Source organism: Peromyscus maniculatus, chromosome 1 (genome assembly GCF_049852395.1).
Source record: "Peromyscus maniculatus bairdii isolate BWxNUB_F1_BW_parent chromosome 1, HU_Pman_BW_mat_3.1, whole genome shotgun sequence".
NCBI classification, from domain to species: Eukaryota; Metazoa; Chordata; class Mammalia; order Rodentia; family Cricetidae; genus Peromyscus; species Peromyscus maniculatus.
In genome coordinates this window covers 196,821,840-196,846,084 of record NC_134852.1, presented here as the reverse complement: position 1 = coordinate 196,846,084, position 24,245 = coordinate 196,821,840, and the positions used below count along the sequence as shown (strand labels likewise).

Below are 24,245 nucleotides of genomic sequence, written 5' to 3'. Positions count from 1 at the left end.
AACAAACAATATTGTTTGCATACATGGGATACTATGTGATGCTCCATGCATACATTGTGGGTTGATCCAATCACAGACACGCATCCATGTGGAAAGTTTTATTGGGGGAGGGAAAAGAGAATAGAAGGATGGAGGGGGGGGGGAGAGAGAGAGAGAGAGAGAGAGAGAGAGAGAGAGAGAGAGAGAGAGAGAGAATGAAAGGAAGGAAAGCAGAGGTGCACACCCTCGTGGAGAAGAGGGAGGGAAGGGGAAGAAAGGAGGGGGAATGCACATGCCTGCGAAGCCAGAGATGGAATTTTCCATGGAGCTGGGGTTGTAGGTGGCTGGGATGTGGGTGCTTAGAATCGAGCTCAGGTCCTCTTCAGGAACAGGCATCTCAACTGCTGAGCCATCTCTCCAGCAACTAAATTAGACTTTTGAAAAGAACAGTTTGGGCTATGAGCCAAAAAAAAAAAAAAAGTACACACTGCTCTTATAGAGAACTCAAGTTTGATTCCTAGCATCAATGTCTGTAACTCCAGCTCCAGGGGTCTCTCATTGACCTGGAGCTTACTGACGGGCTAGACTAGCTAGCCAGCAAGCCAGGGGATCCACCTGTGTATTACCTCAGTGCTTGCATTAAAGGTACTGTCTTAGTTAGGGTCTCTGTTGCTGTGAAGAGATACCATGACCACAGTAACTCTTACAAAGTAAAAACATTTAATTGGTGCTGGTTTACAGTTCTGAGGTTTAGTCCATTATTATCACGATGTGGCATGGTGGCATGCAGGCAGACATGGTGCTGGAGAAGTAGCCGAGTGCCCTACATCTTGACTTGCAAGCAACAGGAAGTTGTCTGCGTGTGGCTTGACCATATAAGAGACCTCAAAGCCTGTCTCCACAGTGACACGATTCCTCTTCCAACAAGGCCACACCTTCTAATAATGCCACTCCCTTTGGGGGCCATTTTCTTTCAAACCACACAGGCACCTGTGTGCCTGGCTTTTTACATGGTTGCTGGGAATCTGAACCCATGTTCTCCTGCTTGCATGAAAGGACTTTATCAACCGAGACATGGCCCCATCGAGAGTACACACACAGGTACACGCACACGTACACACACCACTAAACAAACAGTTTCAAGGACCAAGTGGGCACTGTGAAATTTCACTAGAAAATATAAAAATAATTGCTATCAACAATTGAGTAAGACTCTTTATACATGCTATCTCCTTAGGGATTATTTGTTTTGCCAGAGAGGAAGTGCCCAAGGTCACAAAGTGCATCAGAGGCAGAGCTAGTGCCTGAAGCCAATTTCTCTGACTGCCCGGTTCTTATCTTTCCGTTAGACTGCAGGAGCTATCAGGACAGTCCCTTCTAGTGTCCTGAAGTGTCTGAACTAGTCACCAGCACTCTCAGAGTCAAGCTTCTAGTGTCCTGAAGTGTCTGAACTAGTCACCAGCACTCTCAGAGTCAAGCTTCTAGTGTCCTGAAGTGTCTGAACTAGTCACCAGCACTCTCAGAGTCAAGCACACCACAGAGAGACTTAGCCATCAGCGTGGCAGTCCAGGTCTCAGAGAGCGATATCCTGATAGAGCAACTTCTAAGCCAAGACTTGCATTCTGTCCTTAGGCTAGAGAGATGGTTATCAGCCTCTTTAGACATTTCCTTCCCACTCACCCCACCCCCAGGCATATTTTAATACCACAGAGAGGTCTATATTTGCTTACGGGCAGTGGCCTTTGGGAGGACCAAAAACCATGTTTTTGTAATGTTAAGTATTTTCACCGCCTTTGGGACTCCATCATTCTCACTAAGAATTCATCACCTAGTTGAGAGCAGAGCCCAGGGAAGCCAGCGGAGAGCTAGAGGCCAGGAAGGTAAGGACCAGGGTGGTAGAGAGCTTCAAAGTAGCTGAGACCCTGCTCAAGGCCCCATTTTCCTGAAGATTCACGTGAGAGGAGACCAAGGCAGGCAGAAGGGACACAGGGAACTGTTGGCATTCTGGCCCGCCCCGGGGGGACCCTCCCTGCGTCCTTTAAGAGGAAACCTCCCCCTCCTTCTTCTTCCCCTCCCCTCTCTCTTCTCCACGAGGGTGTGCTCACCTCCGCTTTCCTTCCTCTCCATTCTCTCTCTCTCTCTCTCTCTCTCTCTCTCTCTCTCTCTCTCTCTCTCTCTCTCTCTCTCTCCCCCCCCTCTCCATCCTTCTATTCTCTCTCCCCTCCCCCCAATAAAACTTCCCACGTGGATGTCTGTAAGGTAGGAGTGACTTCACCGCTCCACGCCACCGTGTCTGCATGGCGTGTCTCTCTCACCCACCAGGGCACCTTAGCCCAAGGCCTCCCACGTGCAGTATCTTAGCAGGAATAAGCTGAGTATTATTTTAGTAATTTTGTAGGAAGCTTCAAAACACAAACTTCTCAGGCTGGGGAGATGAGGATCGAGCTCTGCAAAGGCATGAGCACTGGAGTTCAGATCCGCAGAACCCACATAAAGCCCAATGTGGTAGCACATGTTTGTAATTCCAGCACACCTTCATGAGAGGCAGGGCTGACAGGAGAACTCCGGGAAGCTCAGGGGCCAGGTAGCCTGGTGTTCACAGTGGTGAACAGTAAGAGCTATGGCCTCAGAAATGAGGTGGGAAGCAAGGACCAACATCTGATGTCCTGTGATTCCCACATGAGCTGTGACGCATGCATCCTCTCCCTACGTGAATACTCATACATCTGAAGTATACACACACACACACACACACACACACACACACACACACACACACACACGGGGGAAAGCTGAACTTCTCTAAATATCATTTCAGAAACAGTTTTATGAAAGTTGGGATTTGTGGATGCACGCTTTAATTCTCAAGGTGAAGCTGAGGTAAGGGACATATTGGCAAGTAGTAGAATGATTTCGAGACTTACCAAGAACCCATTTCAGAGGAGATGGAGTTTTCAGATGGTTTCAAGTTTCAAGTCAAGTCTTGCCCTGCCCTGTGGCTTCCTGGGTTCACCTGCAGCGTGGTAGCACAGTGAGTGGAAGGGGGGTAACCGGCTCATTCACCATGTGCTAGGCAGACTCTGTGCTAAGCGCATAGCACGGTATCAGTGGGTTCTATTATCTTTCACAACAGTCTTATCAGGTGTGAACGATCAGGGCTAATAGGTGAGCAAACTCCCTCAGATCACACAGCTAACACCTGGAGTGCCAGGCCTTGAACCCAAATAAGCTGATTTCAGGCCCAGGTGTCTAATCAGCATGCCGTACTAATTTGACTAAATTGATTTGGTGGCCTAATAAGGTAGTTTGGAAAGTAAAATAAAATATTCCAGCAGGATGTGGTGGTGCACGCCTTTAATCCCAGCACTCAGGAGGCAGAGGCAGGAGGATCTCTATAAATTCAAGGCCAGCCTGGTCTACATAATGAGTTCCAGGGCAGCCAGGACTACATAGAGAGACCCTGTCTCTGTCACTGTGGTGGCCAGTTACAGTGTCCACTGTGGTGCTCAGCTACAGTGGTCACTGTGGTGAAAAGTTTTAGTGTTCAATGTGATGTCAGTCATAGTGGCCATTGTGGTGTCCATGGTGATGGTCAGCCATAGTGATCATTGGGGTGGTCGGTCAGTTGTAGCATTCACCGTAGGGGTCATTTGTACTGCCCACTGTGAGGGTCAGCCATAATGGTCACCGTGGTGGCCACTGTGGTGGTCAGTTGCAATGATCACTATATATGTGTGTGTATACATCTGCTCCTCTAAACTTGCCTGGGGATATCTCTAACCCAATACCCAGAAACCAGAAATAGAGCTTTAGTATATCCTGTCCAGGCCTATGCTTTGAATCCCTCAGGGGCTACTTCCATGGCCCTCAGCACAAAGTCCGGTTTCATATCAGTCCCTATGAGGCTCTCCAAGGACTCCTCAACCTGGTCCTGATCATGATTCTGCCATTCCCAATCCTTGCTCCATCCACAGATGTGTGTTCCCTGAACTTGGCTTTGGCACACGCTGCCTCCACTTCTTAGAAGCTTCCATTCTCTTTCTGTCCCTTTCAGGGACAGAAATTAGGCCACCAAATCAATTTAGTCAAATTAGTACGGCATGCTGATTAGACACCTGGGCCTGAAATCAGCTTATTTGGGTTCAAGGCCTGGCACTCCAGGTGTTAGCTGTGTGATCTGAGGGAGTTTGCTCACCTATTAGCCCTGATCGTTCACACCTGATTAGACTGTTGTGAAAGATAATAGAATCTATTGATACTGTGCTATGCGGTTAGCACAGAGTCTGCCTAGCCTCTTCATCTTTGCTCAGCTATCACTTCCTGTGTGCGTCCTCACCGGCCTCCCAAATCTAGATACAATAGAAGTAATGATGTCACAGGACATTGTGCCAGTCAGGTGCCCCTCGGTACCTTCTTCCAGTAAAGGGCATTAGGTTGATCGGGGCTGAGACGGAAAACCGCACGGTGAGCGTTCTGAAACTGCTGTCACATGACAGCCAGGCTGAGTGAATGGCCCATAAAACGGCCACATGACCCTGCTAGGTCAGGTGGTGATGGACAGGGAAATAGGCTCAGAGAAATGAAGCAACTTGTTCAAGGTCCCTCAGATGGTAAGTGATAGACTGTAGTGTTTGAATCTAAATCTGTGCAAATTCAGAGCTCAATCCTTCAGTCTCGGCTAAGGTTTGTAATAACTGTTTTTGAGACAGGATAGAAATGGTTTAGTTTGGGCCCACCAGCACCAATGGGACTAAGAGCTGAGTCTTTGTTCTCCTGGCTGATCATCCCAGCCTCTAGGCTTTGGGCCCAGAAGCACAACCCCGCACCTCCACACCACCACCCATTGCAGACCTAGTCTCAAGCCAGCGGGAAGGTTTCCTGCAGGCAGGACAGACGACCACCATCCCCACCCCAGCCTGCAAACCCACCTGTAGCAGGAATCTTAAAAAGTTCTTATTAATAAAATCAAACCTGAGGCTAGTTATTGGGGTGAAATGCTGGAAGGTCGGAGAGACAGAACAAGCCACAGCTAACCTCACCTGGCCAACTTCTTAGCTGGTCTTGTTTCTTCAGACTGGAAGCTTCTGTGTCCTCGTATCCAAATGGCTGTCAGCTGAACTGTGCTGCTCGAAAGCCTGAAGCTTAACAGCTAAAAGCTTCTAGTTTCTGGTCCTCACGCCTTATATACCTTTCTGCTTTCTACCACCACTCCCTGGGATTAAAGGCTCGCTTTCTGGGATTAAAGGCGTGAGTCACCATGCTTGGCTGTATCCTTGAACAGATGGATTTCTGCCTCAGGAATAATAGGATTAAAGGCATGTGCTACCACTGCCTATCCTCTATGTTTAATAGTGTGGCTGTTCTGTCTCTGACCCCAGATAAGTTTATTAGGGTGCACAATATTTTGGGGAACACAATATCACCACATCCACCCACTCTCCCTCCGAGACTGCAGCTTCTCCCTGAGACAGAGCCCACCAACGCTGATTGGACTAAGAGGACTATGAGCTCCCATTGGACCAAGAGTGTCAATTGGACCAAGAAAGGCCCCCTCAGATACAGACACTGTTTACACAGAGTGGAGGAAGAGATGGGTAGACACCAGTGCAAAAATACAGTCAGCAACATAAAGACCAGTATGGCACCACCAGAACCTAATGGTTCTACATCAGCAAGACCTGAACATCCCAATGCAGAAGAAGCAGAAGAAATCGACCTTAAAAATTACCTTAAGAAGATGATAGAGGCCAACAGAATGCAAAAGATGAAAGAGAGAATCTCTGGCATTGAAAACACAGGCAATAGATAATCTGACATCAATAAATACCAAAGAAGGGAAACACAAAACATTACCACCAAAAAAATAACAGGAATTAACAATCACTGTTCATTAATATCCCTTAATATCAATGGACTTGATTCACCTATAAAAAGACATAGGCTAACAGAATGGATACAAAAACAGAATCCATCCTTCTGCTGCATATAAGAAACACATCTCAACTTCAAAGACAGATGCTACCTCAGAGTAAAGGGCTCAGAAAAGTCTTTTCAGTCAAATGGACTTAAGAAGCAAGCTGGTGTAGCTATCCTAATATCTAACAAAATAGATCTCAAACTAAAATCAATCAAAAGAGATCGGGAAGGACATTACATATTCATCACAGGAAAAAACCATCAAGATGAAGTCTCAATTCTGAACATTTATGCCCCAAATACAAGGGCACCTACATTTGTAAAAGAAACATTACTAGAGCTTAAACTGCACATCAAACCCCAAACGCTAGTAGTGGGAGACTCCAACACCCTACCCTCACCAATGGGCAGATCTGTCAAATCAAAACTTAACAGAGAAATAAGGGGCTTAACTGATGTTATGACTCAAATGGACTTAATTGATATCTACAGAATATTCCACCCTAACACAAAAGAATACACATTCTTCTCAGCACCCCATGGAACCTTCTCTAAAATCGACCACATACTCAGTCACAAAGCAAATCTCAACAGATACAAATAAGTTTGAATAACTTCCTGTATTCTATGAGACAACCATGGCTTAAAGCTAGTTTTCAACAATAATAAAAATTACAGAAAAACTACAATCTCATGGAAACTGAATAATACTCAACTAAATCATCACTGGGTCAAGGAAGGAAGGAAGGAAGGAAGGAAGGAATTAAAGACTTCCTAGAATTAAATGAAAAGGAATGTACAACATACACAAACTTATGTGACACTATGAAAGCAGTGCTAAGAGGAAAATTTATACAACTAAATGCCCACATAAAGAAGTTGAAGAAATCTCACACTAATGATTTAACAGCACACCTGAAAGTTCTGGAATAAAAAGAAGCAAACTCACCCAGGAAGAATAGACACCAGGAAATAATCAAATTGAGGGCTGAAATCAATAAAATAGAAACAAAGAGAACAATACAAAGAATCAATGAAACAAAGAGTTGGTTCTTTGAGAAAATCAACAAAATAAACAAGCCCTTAGTCAAACTAACCAAAAGGCAGAGAGAGAGCATTCAAATTAACAAAATCAGAAATAAAAAGGGAGACATAACAATAGACAACAAGGAAATCCAGAGAATCATCAGGTCATACTTCAAAAACCTGTACTCCACAAAATTGGAAAATCTAAAAGAAAGAGATAATTTTCTGGATAGGTACCACATACCAAAGTTAAATCAAGACCAGATAAACAATTTAAATAGACTAATAACTGTAGCTACAGTTTTCCTGCAGTGTCTCTCTGCCTCAGCCTTCTGCTTCCCAGAATTCTCCTCTCTCCTTGTCCCACCTACTTCCTGCCTGGCCACTGGCCAATCAGTGTTTTATTTATTGACCAATCAGAACAATTTGACATACAGACCATCTCACAGCACTTCCCCTTTTCTTTTTTTTAAAAAAGGAAGGTTTTAACTTTTACACATCTCCAAAGCCAGCTTGGTATATTTGGGAATTTGGGCGTAGCTTCTCTTACTGCTTCCTGCTGGAGGGGGGCGCTGTATCTTATGGGGACACAAAGAAAATTTTAAGATCATGGAGTAGTCTGTGAGACTGTATCGTCTGAGCCAGTTGCCTTGAAATGATTCTGGATGTTGGATCATCTGGGCCATGGTGTCATCGGAGACCTATCAGGTGGTCTTGGCTGGTCAAACCTGATGTATCTTAATCTAGAACAAATCCATAGACTCTGGCTTTCTGTAGAAACAAAAGCAGAGCCTCCTATCCAAAGCAACATATCCTTATAGCCAAATTTTGAAGTCAAGGTACCTTTAAAATATACATTTTGGCATAACTCAACAGCTTTTGCAATCAAATGTTTTTCTTCAGTTACAAATATCAAAGAGAACATAATCCAGATTCTCTGTGTGGTAGCCATCTTTACATGGCTTTTTTTTTTTTATATTACCTTGAGCCTATTGCTTTAAACTGCAGCCTTTTAAGCCTGCTGACTCTGCCCATTTCAGCTTCCCAACATGGTGGTGGTACGTTTTCTGCCAGCTTTGGGAGCCATCAATTCTCAGAAATAGTGGGTCTATGCTTTATATTAAAGAAGCGTGTAGCCCAGAAACTTTTTTTTGTTTTGTACTAGCAAAGGCTAAATCCACCACGCAGCTTAATGTGCCACTTGCAGAGGCCTCATTCCCGCCATACTGCAGATCGAGCTCGCACGCTAGGAACCTGCCAGTAGCTCAAACGGGCAGGCTGCCACTCATTTGAGAGAGACAATTAGGAAGCTGTTTTTAGTTACGTTTTAGAATCTTTTCTCAGGTTTTAGGTGGAAACTCTTGCCAACTCATTGGGCACCATTTGTAGCTACAGTTTTCCTGCCTTGCCCACAGTTAGGACAAATCTCTGTCACCCGCCAGTCCCACAGCTGCTCAGACCCAACCAAGTAAACACAGAGACTTATATTGCTTACAAACTGTATGGCCATGGCAGGCTTCTTGCTAACTGTTCTTATAGCTTAAATTAATCCATTTCCATAAATCTATACCTTGCCACGTGGCTGGTGGCTTACTGGCATCTTCACATACTGCTGGTCGTGGCAGTGGCTGGCAGTGTCTCTCTGCCTCAGTCTTCCACTTCCCAGAATTCTCCTCTCTCTTTGTCCCACCTACTTCCTGCCTGGCCACCTACTTCCTGCCTGGCCACTGGCCAATCAGTGTTTTATTTATTGACCAATCAGAACAATTTGACATACAGACCATCTCACAGCAAATAACCACTAAGGAAATAGAAACAGTCATTAAAAGCCTCCTAACCAAAAAAAGCCCAGGACCAGATTGCTTCAGCACAGAATTCTACCAGATTTTCAAAGAAGAGCTAATATCAATACTATTCAAGTTGTTCCACACAATAGAAACAGAAGGAACATTACCAAACTCTTTTTATGAGGCTACAGTTACCCTGATACCCAAACCACATGTAGATGCAACAAAGAAAGACATTTACTGACCAATCTCCCTCATGAACATTGATGCAAAAATACTCAATAAAATACTGGCAAACCGAATCCAGGAACACGTCAAAAAAAATTGTCCACCATGACCAAGTAGGCTTCATCCCAGAGATGCAAGGATGGTTCAACATACGAAAATCTGTTAACGTAATACACCATGTAAACAAACTGAAAGAAAAAAAACCACATGATTGTCTCATTAGATCCTGGAAAAGCCTTTCACAAAATCCAACACCCCTTCATGATAAAGGTCTTGGAGAGAACAGGAATACAAAGAACGTACCTAAACATAAAAAAGGTAATTTACAGCAAGCCAACAGCCAAGACCAAATTAAATGGAGAGAAACTCAAAGCGATTCCACTAAAATCAGGAACAAGACAAGGCTGTCCACTCTCCTCATATCTATTCAATATAGTACTCAAAGTTCCAGCTAAGACAACAAAAGGAGATCAAAAGGATACAAATTGGAAAGGAAGAAGTCAAACTTTCCCTATTTGCAGACGATATGATAGTATACATAAGTGACCCCAAAAACTCTACCAGGGAACTCCTACAACTGATAAACAACTAATGTTGCAGGATACAAGATTAACTCAAAAAAATCAGTAGCATTCCTATATTCAAATGATAAACAGGCTGAGAAAGAAATCAAAGAAACATCACCCTTTACAATAGCCACAAATAATATAAAATACCTTGCGGGTAACTCTAACTACACAAGTGAAAGACCTGTATGACAAGAACTTTAAGTCTATGAAGAAAGAAAGAAAGAAAGAAAGAAAGAAAGAAAGAAAGAAAGAAAGAAAGAAAGAAAGAAAGAAAGAAAGAAATCAGAAAATGGTAAGATCTCCCAATCTCATGGATAGGTAGGATTAACATAATAAAAATGGCAATCTTACCAAAAGCAATCTATGGATTCAATGAAATCTCCATCAAATTCCCAAAGCAATTCTTCACAGACCTGGAAAGAATAATACTCATCTTCATATGGAAAAAAAAAAACTAGAACAATTCTGTACAATAAAGCAACCTCTGGAGGCATCACCATCCCAGACCTCAAGCTCTACTATAGAGGTATAGTAATAAAAACAGCTTGGTATTGGCATAAAAACCAACACGTGGACCAATGGAATCGAACTGAAGATCCTGACATTAATCCACACACTTATGAATACCTGATTTTTTAACAAAGAAGCCAAAACTGTACAATGGAAAAAAGAAAGATTCTTCAACAAACGGTGCTGGCATAACTGAATGTCAACATGTAGAAGACTGCAAATAGATCCATATCTCTCTCCATGCACAAAACTCAAGTCCAAGTGGATTAAAGACTTCAACATAAATCCAGTTACACTGAACTTGATAGAAGAGAAAACAGGAAGTAGTCTTGAACACATTGGCACAGGAGACCACTTCTTAAATACAACACCAGTAGCACAGACACTAAGAGCAAAAATTAATAAATGGGACCTCCTGAAACTGAGAAGCTTTTGTAAGGCAAAGGTACAGTCAATAAAACAAAACAACAGCCTACAGAATGGAAAAAGATCTTCACCAAACCCATATCTGACAGAGGGATGATCTCCAAAATATATAAAGAACTCAAGAAACTAAACATCAAAATACTGAACAATCCAATTTAAAAAATGGGCTACAGAGCTAAACAGAGAATTCTCAACAGAAGAATCTCAAATGGCCAAAAGACATTTAAGGAATTGCTCAACATCCTTAGTCATCAGGGAAATGCAAATCAAAATAACACTGAGATACCATCTTACACCTGTCAGAATGGCTGAGATCAAAAACACTGATGACAGCTTAATTTGGAGAGAATGTGGAGCAAGGGGAACACTCCTCCACTGTTGGTAGGAGTACAAACTTGTACAACCACTGTGGAAATCAGTATGGCGGTTTCTCAGAAAATTGGGAGTCAATCTACCTCAGGACCCAGCATTACCACTCTTGGGCATATACCCAAGGAATAATCAATCATACCACAAGGACACATGCTCAACTATGTTCATAGCAGCATTGTTCATAATAGCCAGAACCTGGAAACAACCTAGATGCCCTTCAACTGAAGAATGGATAAAGAAAATGTGGCACATATACACAATGAGTACTACTCAGCAGTAAAAAACAATGACATCATGAAATTTGCAGGCAAATGGATGAAACTAGAAAATATCATCCTGAGTGAGGTAACCCAGACTCAGAAGGACAATCATCATATGTACTCACTCATAAGTGGATACTAGATGAGAGGCAAAGGATAACCAGACTACAATTCACAGCTCCAGAGAGGCTAACTAAGAAGGAGAACCCCAAAAGTGATGCATGGATCACCCTGGGAAGGGAAAATGGATGAGATCTCCATGAGTAGACTAGGGGCAAGGAGGACAATGGGGGGTAAGGGATAGGGGATGAGAACATAAGGGAATGGGATGGTCGAGCTGGAACAGGAATGGAATAGAAGAGCAATGAAAGATATACCATGATAGAGGGAGACACCTTGGGAATAGGGAGAAACTGGGTACTAGGGAAGTTCCCAGAAATCCACAATGATGACCCCAGCTTGGACTACTAGCTATGGCAGAGAGGGTGCCTGAACTAGCCTGCCCCAGTAATTAGATTAATTAATACCCTAACTGTCATCATAGAGCCTTTATCCAGTAAATTATGGAAGCAGATGCAGAGATCCATAGTCAAGCACCAGGCCAAGGTCCAGAAGTCAGTTGAAGAGAAAGAAGAGGGATTCTATGATCAAGGGGCATCAAGATCATGATGGGGAAATGTATAGAGACAATCAAACCAAACTAGTAGGAACTCATGAACTAAAGACCAATAGCTGTGGAGCCTCCATGGGACTGGACTAGGCCCTCTACATTGGCGAGACAGTTATGTAGCTTGACCTGCTTAAGGGGTCCCCTGGCAGTGGGATCAGGATCCATCCCTAATACATGAATGGGCTTTTTGGAGCCCACTGCCTATGGTGGGACAGCTTACACAGCCTTGGTGCAGGGAGAGGGGCTTGGACCTGCCTCAACTGAGTGTATCAGGCTCTACTGACTCCCCATGGGGGAGGCCTTGCCTTGGAGGAGGTGAGAATGGGATGGGGGGGGAAGGCTGGGGGTGGGAGGAGGGAGGGGAGGAGATCTGTGGTTGGTATGTAAAATGAATAGAAAATTGAAAAAATAAAAAAAATGATTTAGTTTGGAGAACAGATGAACTGAAGGATATCCTTTGGAAAGTAACAGGCTCAACAGAAGAAAGTTCTAGACAAGTGAAGGCGAGCTTCAGGAGGGAAAAGGCCAAAGGATCCATCGTGCAAATGCCCTTAGCCCAGTGTCTGCCACAGAGAAGCGGGTATGTAGGCATTTCCCAGGACAGAGCTGGTGGGACACTGAAAAAACCCACAGGAGATGTCGGAGGGAAGGGATGTTTCATCTCTTCCTCCTGGAGGACAGAGGCCACCTGGAAGGGAAGTATGGCAGTTGATGGTTGTGGTTTGAATAAGAATGGCCTCCATAGGCTCAGAATTCGAATACCTGTAATCAGGAAATGGCACTCCTTGAGAAGGATTAGGAGGCGTGGCCTTGTTGGAGGAAATGTGCCACTGGGGGCGGGCTTTGAAGTTTTAAAAAGCCCGTTCCCAGCCCAGTGTTTCCCTCGCTCCCTGCTGCCTGCAGATCTGGATGTAGAGCTCACAGCTACTTCTCCAGCACCATCTCTGCCTGTGGGCCACCATGCTCCCCCCACCGTGAATAGATGAAACCTCTGCAACTGTAACCAAACCCCAGTTGTGGTAGTTTGAATGAGAATGGCCCCCATAGACTCCTAGATTTAAATGTCTGATCACCAGGGAGTGGCACTATTTTAAAGGATTAAGAGGTGTGGCCTTGTTGGAAGAAGTGTGTCACGGGGGTGGGCTTTGAGGTTTCAAATGCCCAGGCCAAGCCCAGAGTCTTTTTCTCTCTCTCAGCCAGCACATCAGGATGTAGCTCTCAGCTACTGCTCCAGCACTATTTCTGCCTGGGTGCCACTGTGCTCCCCAATGTGGCCTCTGAAATTGTAACGAGCCCCAAATAAATACTTTCTTTTATAAGAGTTGCCATAGTCATGGCGTCTGTTCACACAATAGGACAATGACCAAGACAGTGCCACTTTGGTCCAGACGCATACAAACACCCACATGCCGAGCACTGCTTGCTGTATGAGGCAAGCGGCATTTGCTATACAACTCTTGAAGGAAGGCATTAACTGAATGCAGCACCGACTCCCTCACCTACCAGCCAAACAGCCGCTGTGCGCTCCAGCTTTCTCCACTTGCAGGCTCTTTGACGCCACCTTTGCACATTCTGCACAGTGATCTTTCCACTCCCTTCTCTGAACCCGGACACCAAAGCTCCCAGCCAGTGTCCCCCAGAGACTGTACCAGCTGCTGTGTGGAGCAGGCTTTCCCACAGGGCACTGCCACACCACTGAACCCCAACTCTTTTCTCGGGAACACTTTGCAACCTGAATCCTTTTCTTCCTGCCTCAAAACAAACCATATGGGAAATCCACCGAAAAGAAAAGGGGGAAGGACCCTTCACTCTTAACAAAACTTCCACCTGCCAGCACAAAACCGTGGTTACTGGTCCAGTGTCAGTAACTGAACCTGAAAACTGGGTTACCTAAGAATTTGAGAGAAGCTCCCTTTGTTAACCCCCCTTCTACCAGCTGGGCCTCTTCCATTGACTCAGTGATAATTCCTTCTCAATGAAATCTCTTAAGTTAAAAAGCCACAGAAGTTGCATATTGCTATGTACACAAAATTTCCAGCATCCACTTGCCTCACACAGATGAATACTGCCTGCAATGTACAAACAGTTCACACATGCACGCACACCTCTCACATGCAGATGCCCATAGGACAGTGGCTACTCACACAGACAGACATCCACGAGGAACACGATGTACACCACAAGCTCCCTCAGGGTGGTCTTGACGTAGAGCTCTCTGTTCTCGGCTGTATTCTCAGTCAGGGTTGTTCCCCAGAGTCCTGTGGGCATGGAAAGATGCTCAGAGTCCCCGACAGCACCTCTTTCCAGTTATCCATTCCTACCTGTCCCTAGACCTCACCCCATCTCCACTCAGCCCTTCCCTGCCCATCCTATGACCCCTCAGACCTGGTTACTCCACCCACACCCCTGCTTGCCCTCCTTCAAAGTCCCTGTGGGAGACAGGGTGAGGATGCTGGACCAGACAGGGTGAGGATGCTGGACCGGAGTGAAGCCGTGAAAGCGGTGGGCATCTGTTTCAGGTAGGGCCTCCTCACCTCAGTCCTCCATGCAGCATACCCCCACAACCTCTGGATCCCCAAGTGATGACTGTGCCAAGTGACCTTTCTGGTAGACCAGGAGCCTGGTCTCTGTGTCCTGGGGCAAGCAACTCTGACACGGGCAAATCAGAGATGCCAAAATTTCAATTTCACTTCCTCCTCTGATCACCTGCCCTGCACAAAGCTGGTCAAGCCCCCTCAGACTCTAATACCCGAGGAGAGCCCTCCCTGAGCCTGAAACCTATGGTGCAAAGACAGATGTGGAGACAGCAGCTGGACACCAGTGTTCTCTGTGTCTTCTCCTGGCATCTGTCTTCAGGCTTCTTGGCTTGAGGCTGGGGGAGTGCCCCACGGGAGACAGTGCAGATCCTCACGGTCCCATTCAAGGAACTGGGGCTGCTGTAGGCAAGGTCATCCCAGGCTCTGCTCCCCGGTGTTTACAGTTCCTGCCCCTTGGGACTTTCCATGGCATTCATGGGAACAGATGTTCCCCACTCTTCAGGTAGAAACAGGGACAAAGGCCCAGCGTGGCATGTCCAAAAGAGAGCCAAGGGAATGGCAGCTGGAAGCAGCTCTGCCTCGGGTCTGGTGGGGACGCTGAGATCCCCTGGTGGACAGAACGGTGATGACAAGGGTAGGGTGGCACTACTCCTCTTCCTCTCCCTCTCTCTCTGTCCCCCTCCCCCCTCTCTCTGCAGGGCCCAGGACACATGAGCGGTGAGGAACTGAGTCAGGAGTTACAGAGAACTGAGAGTGCCGTGCAGACAGGCTAGAAGGGGGAGCAGAAGACAGAAGTCAGTGCTGGGGTCAGATGGATTGGGGGTGCGATGCCTAGATACCCTACTATAGAGACAATCAAAGGGCAGTGAGGGGCTGGAGAAAGGGGTGCTGTGGAACATCACTGTGGGTCTAAGCTGGCATCCACTACAAGCTCTTGAACGTGCCCACAGGAACTGAGATGGGGACCAAGGCTGAAGGCGGGCCGTAAGAAGTGTTCCTCCCCACCAGCTCAGCAATGGTCCCCCAGGCCCTTCTGTGTGTCCCCTTGAGCTGTGCCCTAGTGAGTAGAGAAAAAGACTTCTCTCTCAACCTGCCCTGATGACTGGGGGTAGACAGGAGCAGAAGTCAACCCTGTCTCAGATTTGAAGGGATAGGTGTCTGCCTCCATCAAAACCTCCAGCCTAAGTGTTCCTATAAAGAGATGCCGGACAACCAGCCTGGACCCTTGATAAACTAATGTGCCCAGTTCTAGGAAAAAGTGTGTCATACCCCTGAATCTATCACATGAATTTCCTGTCCAAGGCCCAGACACCGGAAAGGGGTGACTCCCTCCATTGTCTGCATCTGGGGACCGTCTGACCCTCCTTAGAAGGACAAGTGTCCATATCTCCACGCTACCAGCCAGTGAGATGGCTGAGGCGCCCGCTTTCCTTGGAGAAAAGGGTGAGGAGCTGGGCCAGGGAGGAGCATCTTGCGTTGGATCAGCTGAGGAAGGAAGGAGCAAGCTGCTGGCTCTCAGCCAAGAGCCTTTTGAACAATTGTACAAGGACTCCAGACTTATAGGACTGGACCCTGGGACAGGGTCAGGAACAGGATGGCAACAGTGTGGTTCCTGAGAGGCAGAGAGAGCAGCATGAGATGGTTTCCCACTCCCTTGGGCAATTCTGAAATCTGGAGGAGGCCTGTGATCAGCAGAGGTCTGAATGGACTTGAGGACGTTCCTCATGTGACAAGTCCCCCCATTCTGGGAGCTCCAGACCATGATTGATGCTTTATTCACAGTCACCCACCTGACACCCATCCGATCGTTTTTCCCTGCTCTGTGCTGAGTCCTTGTGTGTGTGTGTGTGTGTATCAGACCACACCGCCCTACGGGGCAGGCTAGGCAGCATGGGTTGAGAAATCTCAGAAGGCATCCTCATTCCTCTGCTGTTTAAACTTACTCAAGAAGTCACAAATGTGGTAATCAAGAGGAATCTCATGGTTTTGCCCGGTAATTCTCCAAGCTCTCAAGCTTCCGAGCACACTTTACTTTTCCTGTTAAAAGGGCAAACAGGTCAAAATGGCAGGCTGTTGCCAAGCAAGGCTGGATGCTGTTCAAACACATATTATATTATATATTATAGTCAACAAACTGGGGTTAGAGTGAGGTTATACAATACACAAGCCTGAAGATGTGAAAGAAGCCATAAAAAGGCTTCCAAAGAACCTCTATAATGACAGGAGTCTTCACATTAGGAGACCCTGGACCTGACCATCAGGCATCAGCTCTTGCCTAAGGAACAGTAGATGAGATATGAGGAGATAAACCCTACCTTGAATACCTGAAGATGTTATTCAGGAAAGAAAAGCGAGAGACCAATGGATGCAGAAGTGATCCTGTAGATCACAATTTAAGAATGATTTGCGGGGCTGGAGAGATGGCTCACTGGTTAAGAGCACTAGCTGTTCTTCCAGAGGTCCCAAATTCAATTCCCAGCAACCACATGGTGGCCCACAACCATCTGTAATGAGATCTGGTGCCCTCTTCTGGCCTGCAGGCATACACACCAGCAGGATACTGTATGCATAATAAATAAATAAATAAATAAATAAATAAATAAATAAATAAATAAATAAATAAATAAATAGAATGATTTGCTCTGCAGCTGTCTCACCCTAAATAAATGTCTATTTATCTAAATTATAAATTATTTAAATTACTAAATGTCATAAGGGGAGGCAAATAATATAGATGATGGGAGTAAGGAGCCTCAGACTCAGGCTGCCTCCTGACCAGCTAAGCAAGATAAAGCTCAGATACAGTTCATGCCAGCCTCAAGCCCACAGCAGTCCCCCTGCCTCAGTTTCCTAAGTTCCAGGATTATAGGTATGTAATACATGCCTGGCTAAGAGACCCATTTTCTGCCCTACGGCTAAAGTTGTAAAAACATGGGTTTTCCTGAGGTTCAGAAATAGTTTTCTGCCGATAAGCAGAGAAGAACAGACTAAGTTCTAAGACCAATGCGAGGGATCCTTACAGCTGTGCCAAAAGGCTGGCTTGAGGCAACCAGGAACCCTCGTGGTTACAGGAGCGTGAGTGGAACTGAGCCTGGATGCCGGCATCAGATCTTTCCCCCCAGGTCCGCATCCAACCTCATTTCCATTCCCAAACTGGGTTATCTCCTTAGAACCTGGAAAAGAGACAGACGTTCATGAAAGGGCAAACAAGCTGGCTGACCCACGCGCTGATCCAGTTTCTGACTGAGAACTGAGAAGCAGTGCTGTTTTATCTCTTCATCTCTTTGACCTTCCAATCCCGGATCTAGGACTCTGTCAGCATGGTTAGCAACAGCTTCTTTTGAGATGATAAATTTCAACAACAACAACAAAAAGGTTAAGTAAAGTATGATCTAGTTTCAAAACCAGTGATTATGGAGAACTGTTAACATGCATTGGAATGATATTCTGTCACCACCTATTGTATTGTTACGTAGACTACAGTGTAGCACAGTCCAAATTTTATGTGTATTTTATACTAACATAGAATAAAATGGATTTTAAAATAGCAGTGGCCATTTCTAGGCAATATAAGTCCAGGTTTTTCAGCTTGGTCAATTTTTTTTCCTGCAACATTTGATATTTTCATGTTTGGAAAACAATTAGCTATGACAGGGAGCTGTCTTTCCGAGACTTGAGACTTTCATTTGATCCTAGTCTCAGAGACCCCTGTGCAGCTCAGCAGGCCACCGTGGAGTTAGTTTCTTACTGTGGAAGTCCTCCACGCAGTGGGGACGTTGTGTCAATGGCTTCCTCCTTGCAGGTTCCAGCTGGAGAGGGAGGACTATGGAGAGACGTGAGCTGAGTGTGACAAGGGACATGTGGAAAAGGACAGCAGCTCACAGGGGTTCAGAGGAAAGGACTGTTAATCCCACAGGTCGAGAAGAAGACCAGTACCACAGTTTAAAGCCAAATTTGAAGCAAGCTTTAATTAGATACTGGCCAGGTTGATGGACTCTCTGGCCAGGTCCATAACCAGGTTCCCAGAAAATGGCCACTCGTCATACGGTGCAGAGGCTTAACCCCACAAGGCCACCGTATCTCCCATCAGGTCCAATCAGGGGCAAGTGTATATCCTTACATTTTTCCTGCCTACACACACACCTCTCCCACCCATCACCCCTTGCCTCCTCCATCCAACCAGGGGTGAGCATACCCCCTGATGTATTTCCTGCCCACATGTGACCTCACACATCTGGTGCAGGTAAAGATGGTTCAAACAAACATGTCTGGGGGAGTGATAACATAAATAGTCTCCAGCATTTAACTCTGGTTCTCACAGAACCAGGAAGTGGAAGGTCATGAAGGGAAGCTGGAGGGAATGGCTTGAGATGAGCTTTGTAGGTGAGAGAAAGAAAGAAAGAAAGAAAGAAAGAAAGAAAGAAAGAAAGAAAGAAAGAAAGAAAGAAAGAAAGAAAGAAAGAAAGAAAGAAAGAAAGAAAGAAAGAAAGAAAGAAAGAAAGAAAGAAAGAAAGAGGGGGGAGAGAGGGACAGAGGGAGGAAAGGAAGGGAGGAAGGAAGGGAGGAAGGGAGGAAGGAAGGAAGGAAGGAAGGAAGGAAGGAAGGAAGGAAGGAAGGGAGAAAGAGCCAGCAAGCATGACAGCTGCTCTGTACTTAGCACCCAGAGGCCAAGTACCTTGGAGCATATTGTCTTATTTAACTCTCATATTATCTTGTGTATATGTGCTTTCACAGGGATGCTGGGCAGCCGAACTCAGGCCTTCAGGCTAGCCCAGCAAGTGCCTTATACACTGAGCCGTCTCTCAAGCTCAACTCTCACATTCACAATGTCTAAGAGGGTCTATTTTCATTATCAGACGAAGAAACTGGGGTTCCGGGCGATAACTTCCTGTGGAATGAAGCTTCAGAACCAGGATTGTGATACAAAGAAAAAAAAAATCCCATTCATACAGACCATAATGGTGCTTTTCCTGGCACGACCACCAGGTGGCAGCAGGACCCTGGCCCCATCTGTCCCCATAGGTCTCTCCTCCAAAGGGGTCCTAACTGGCCCATCTCTCTCCCCAGCTCCTTCCTGCTACCCCCTCCCCTTTCCTCTGGGTAGCTGAAGGCTCATGTCTGGCTCTGTCAACAAATCCTAAGCCCCAGGGACTGGTCATTCTAGGGGTCTGGTTGCCCTCTGTGTGGAGTTGGGCCCTCTGAGAAGCAGACTACATGTGGGGCTTTCTATGAAGAGGTGGGGCTGAGTTCACGGGGCCAGCAGTTCTAATGCTCACACCTGTCCCTGAGTGAGGGCTCTGCAGGGTGGGGGGAGGTGGTGAGTTACTACGGTATGGCCTATAAAAGCGGGGGTTGGTAGAACCTTCAGGGAGTCAAAATAGGCCACCGGAGGAGCCCTGTGCCTCCCGGGACTGGGCTTGCCCCATCCTTGATTGGCTCCTCTGTTTCTGGGCCAAGAGCTATCAAGGAGAGTGTGGCCTCAAGTAAACATTCTTGGTCAGTGGCTCTCCCTGTAATTGGAGGTCTGTGATCCAGATCTTCTCCGTGTAGCCTCCAGGCTCCCCGGCAGCCTCAGCTCTTGGGAATGTCCACCAAGTGCTATGCCTGCTCCCCACCTCTGAGGGGACAATTCAACCCTTATCTCCCATTTCCTGAGCTGACTGCACTGCTTCTGGTCAGCTCCTTCCCATCAGTCGGAGGATAGGCTCCTCCCACCCCTCTCTCACCGAGACCCTGTTGCTGGACATCCAGGCATGCTCACCAAGTCAGTCTTGGCTCCCCCCCCCCCCCCCCGCAGCTGACTTTTGACCCCTTGGTTACGGTTCTTAACTGTGAACACCTGTTAGCCTCAGCCCCTCCACCCAGGTCCAGGCACCAGCCTCCTCCTCGGCAAGGGGCTGGTTTCCCTGCATCGGGTCCCATGCCCTTTGTGGACACTGGCTTCTCAGGTCACTCACTCTACTTTGTATCAGAGTCAACAATGAGATCACTGCCCTGAGCAAGACCAAGTAGATGACAGACAGCTTTGCCAGGTGACCCAGTGGGTGAGGTAATTATCGAGCATCAGAAAGAATATGCTGGCACCTGTCTGTTGGAAGAAGTTTATAAAGAGAATGTTGAATGGGGAAGAGAATGATGAATCCCTGGATTGCCTCTCTGGGCTTCTGTGGGTGCTCTTCAGGATGGAAGCATTGTGGTGAAGCTGAGCCTCCCCCACCCCCATCCCCCCAGTGTGGACTGCTCCCCAGCCGCTGGTTCTTACTGAAAGCAGTACCTCCGGGTCGTTAGGTTAGCAGCCTAACAGGCCACCTGCAGCTTCTCTCTAGCCTCGGAACTATTGTCAGCCCCGCCCCACCCCACCCCTGCCCGCCCGGAGAGCCTGTCCATGAATCTCTAAGCCGCTAACAGCCTCTCCCCGGGTGCCTATCATTCTCACTTTCTCAAGGAAGTTTGCAGATCTTAGGCTGCCATTCTCCAGGACATCAGAGAGCTTCAGATAGTGTCACATCCCCCACCGTATGATGGGTACACATTAAGTCAATGCCACCCTTTCTCCCCACATCCTTGAAGTTACACATTCCTACACAGGAATTCCCTCCTCATCTCCTAATGCCCAGGGACTGGGGACATCCTGGCTGCTCCGAGCTGTAGGCTACTCATCAACCACACGATATGATGCCTCCCCTCCCCCTCCTCTGTGACCTATAGAAAGGGACACATTCTGCACCACACAAGCCTGAACTCTCAACATAGCCCTTTGATATACTCTGTCTACCTGTGGCCTTGGGACCTGAACTCACACTGGAGCCTCCACCGTGCTGCTGTCTGTCTGTCTGTCTGTGGCGTCAGTAAGTCTCCTAATGAATCTCTTACCCCAAAGGACAATTTGCCTCAGTGTCTCCCTTGAACTCCAAACTCAAAACCTTTCACTGCTTTAACAGAAACCAGAGACTGCAAGAGCCTGTCTGGGGCAAACAACATTGCAAATCCAGAGTCCCCTGGGAAGAGAGCAGGAGATAATCCAGGGCTTGGAAAGGGGTTCTAGCCAGACCCTGGTGGGGAACAGCCTGGCAGGCCTGGGAGTCCATCGGGGTTACATTCCCCATTCCCTTGTGCCTCAAATTCCAAAGACAAAGCTGAGGGCGGGGTGGGGTTTGCCTTTCCTCATCTTGGGCAAGGAGAGAGAAGAAGGCAAACGGTTGGAAAGAAGAGTGGGGGACACCTGTAGTTAGCCTTAGGGGGGCTTTCAGACTGCCCTTTACTTAGGGATCTGGACAAGGGTGTCTGCCTGGAGAGCATCCACGGGACCAAGAGAAGCAGGACCTGGAGATTATTTTCAACTGTACTTAGCAAGTCTGTTCGGTGGTTGAAAAGAACCATGTATCGAGCAAAATGTGCCAAGTCCCTGCATACGTTATCAGATTTAGGTTCTTCCTGCCCCACCATCCCCAGCCCCTGTGACTTTTCTGAGGCTTAAAAACATGTAGGTAATTGTTACCAGATTCCCAGAGCTCCTAGCGCAGTCCACAACTTTAAGATGCTGCTCCATCACTTCACCTCAAGCCTGTTTTCTTGCCCTGTCCAATTTTAGGGGTTCCTCTGTTGAGAAGGCCTCTCTCCCCCTTCCCTAAACTCCTGTCCTGTATCATCAGGTACTGGCCTATGGAGCAGTGTGTGTGTGTGTGTGTGTGTGTGTGTGTGTGTGTGTGTGTGTGTGTGTGTGTGTGTGTGTGTGCTTTGTCCCGTCTCTTAGAAATCTGTGTGCTCCCCCAAGGTGGCAGGAAGCTTGGCTCAGTTCCTCTGCACAGAGCAGAGCGTTGGATTTCTGCTGGGCACAGAGGAGGCTCAGTCGATGCTCAGGCTCCGGATAGTTACCTTGGCACAGAGGATGGCATTGGAGAATCACGGACTCCTGGCTGGGAAATGCTCAGCAGACGCTGGGGTTGGGTCATGGCCAGCTGCCCTCTTGGACCTCACAGCCCTGCTGTGGCCTGTTCTGTGCCATGTCAGTGCCAACCAAGAGTGACATCAGTAGGACAAGGTTACTTCAGGATGAGGCAAGGTGGGGACCATGGGCTACCCACGCTCCTGTGGCAGCTGAGGCTGTGTGAAGACTGGAGAGGCACCTGGAGGCATGTGGGGAGGGAAAGGGGGAAGAGGTGGTAAGAACCGCCCGGTAGGAGGAGGGCAGGAAAGGCTGGAATCTGTTTCTTGCACCCAAGGGGGAAAGGGAGGTACTGGTTCAGGATTCAAAACGGTCAACTTTGGATTACTACAAGAAACCAATGGGGACACCTCTCTCTATCCACAAAGACAGAGGGGCACACAAGCCCCCTCTTATGTCTCAGCTTTGTCCCCAAAACTGAGACAGGGCAAGGACATTCCTTCCCATGGATTGATTTGTCGCTGGAGGCCCAGAGCCTGTGTCGACCTGTTCTCTGTGTCAGTCCACATGGAAGGCTCGCACACAGCTCAGGCTGGCTCCGCAGTCGGGGAGGATCTCAGGCAGGTCTGCACAGGAGGGAGGGAGTGACCTGGGGCTTGGGCAGAGAGGGTGAGGCCACCACTGAGAAGGATAGCAGTGGCCCTCTTCTGAGACCTTTGTTCCCAGGTCTCAGCAGCACAGGCTGTCAGCCCTTGATCACACACTCTGCTCCGGAGACATTAGTTGTCCCAGTCACACTCACTGTGGTCTACAGAGCCAGACCAGAGCCCAGAGATAGGTGGTGACGGCCTAGCCGGGGTCACTCCCTAGCCTGCAAACCAATGCTGCAAACATGTCTATGTACAGGACACACACACACACACACACACACACACACACACACACACACACACACACACACACACACTGTGCTGAACAGAGAAGAGAGAGAAGGATGGAAGTGAGAGGGGTGTTAGGGACAGCTTCCTTATGCCCTGTGGACAAACAAATGACTGGCAACCACGGGCTTGGACAAGTTCGCTGGCCTCCTCATCAGCAGGGCCACCAAGTGAAAGACGGTGCTCTCTAGGCCAGGGCCTGGGCCAGGGCTCTTTTGTCGTTGCTGTTGGTTTATTTTTATTTATGTGCACCGGTGTTTTGCCGGCATGTGTGTCTGTGTGCGGGTGTCAGTGGTCTAGGGTGCGGTGTGCAGTGTCGCATTCGATCCCTGCCCTGTGCTGGACTCGTCCCTTGTTCCTGTCCTAACTCCAGTGGCTCTTTGGGATTTCACGCCGCCATATTCCATGGAGTCTTCCTGCTTCTCCCAGGCTGCTCTGACCTGTGTCGTTACCCGGGAGTCTGTGACACCAGAGGCTGTGACACCCACGCGGAGCTCCGTCTGCTGGAGACACAGAAGTTTCCAACAGATGGGACCTGCTGAAGGTCCCCCAACCTGGGGCATAGGCTGAATGGGTGCTCCAGGCATAGGGCCCCTATGGCTTGTTTTATCCCATCTCGTACAGAAGCCTCCTGCCGGTTGCCTGGGAGATGAAGCCCTCTTACACCTCCTCTCTCAGGTGTCTGCTTCTTGGGATTTAGCTTGGACCACTGAACAGGGAAAAGCCCACAGCTCCAGAGGCCTCTATTCCCTTCTTCTGCCCACCCCACCCCCAAATGCCCGGGACTGACCCTGTCCGGAGCAGTGCCGGCTTCTACCTCTGCCTCCCCTTGTGCCCTCCGCCACAAAAAAGCCGGAGAGGGCCGGGGTGATGAGGGCAGTTTCTACAGCTCTGACCTGTTGTCCCAGTACCATGAGGCCATGCTCGGTGTGGATGGGGAGATCCGTGGGGCTGGTTGCATAACAAGTCTCAATGTGCTTGTTTATTGAACAAAGGGACACTTAGCCTTGGCATCTGCAGTGGCTGAAGTGACATGGACTGAAAGGAAGTATTTTAAAGACGCAGTTTCTATATGGCATAACTCTACCCATCAAAGGCACACAGCTTCAGTGGTATCTAGCATATTCACTAATTTAATCACA

At 47.5% G+C, this 24,245-nt stretch overlaps 1 long non-coding RNA gene and 1 pseudogene across 1 annotated transcript in view; one reads left to right on the top strand and one right to left on the bottom strand.

Annotated features, from left to right (window-relative positions):
* LOC143271156 (uncharacterized) overlaps positions 1 to 22,400 on the bottom strand; it is a 32,506-nt gene extending 10,106 nt beyond the window's left edge. The window contains exons 1-4 of the long non-coding RNA XR_013048366.1: positions 22,156 to 22,400; positions 17,301 to 17,453; positions 16,224 to 16,317; positions 13,888 to 14,392 (exon numbers count right to left, since the gene is read on the bottom strand). This is a non-coding gene — a long non-coding RNA (uncharacterized LOC143271156). The remainder of the gene's footprint in view (positions 1 to 13,887; positions 14,393 to 16,223; positions 16,318 to 17,300; positions 17,454 to 22,155) is intronic.
* On the top strand, positions 16,343 to 16,657 carry LOC102911733 (cytochrome b-c1 complex subunit 7 pseudogene; annotated as a pseudogene).
* Positions 22,401 to 24,245: the final 1,845 nt, after the last annotated feature.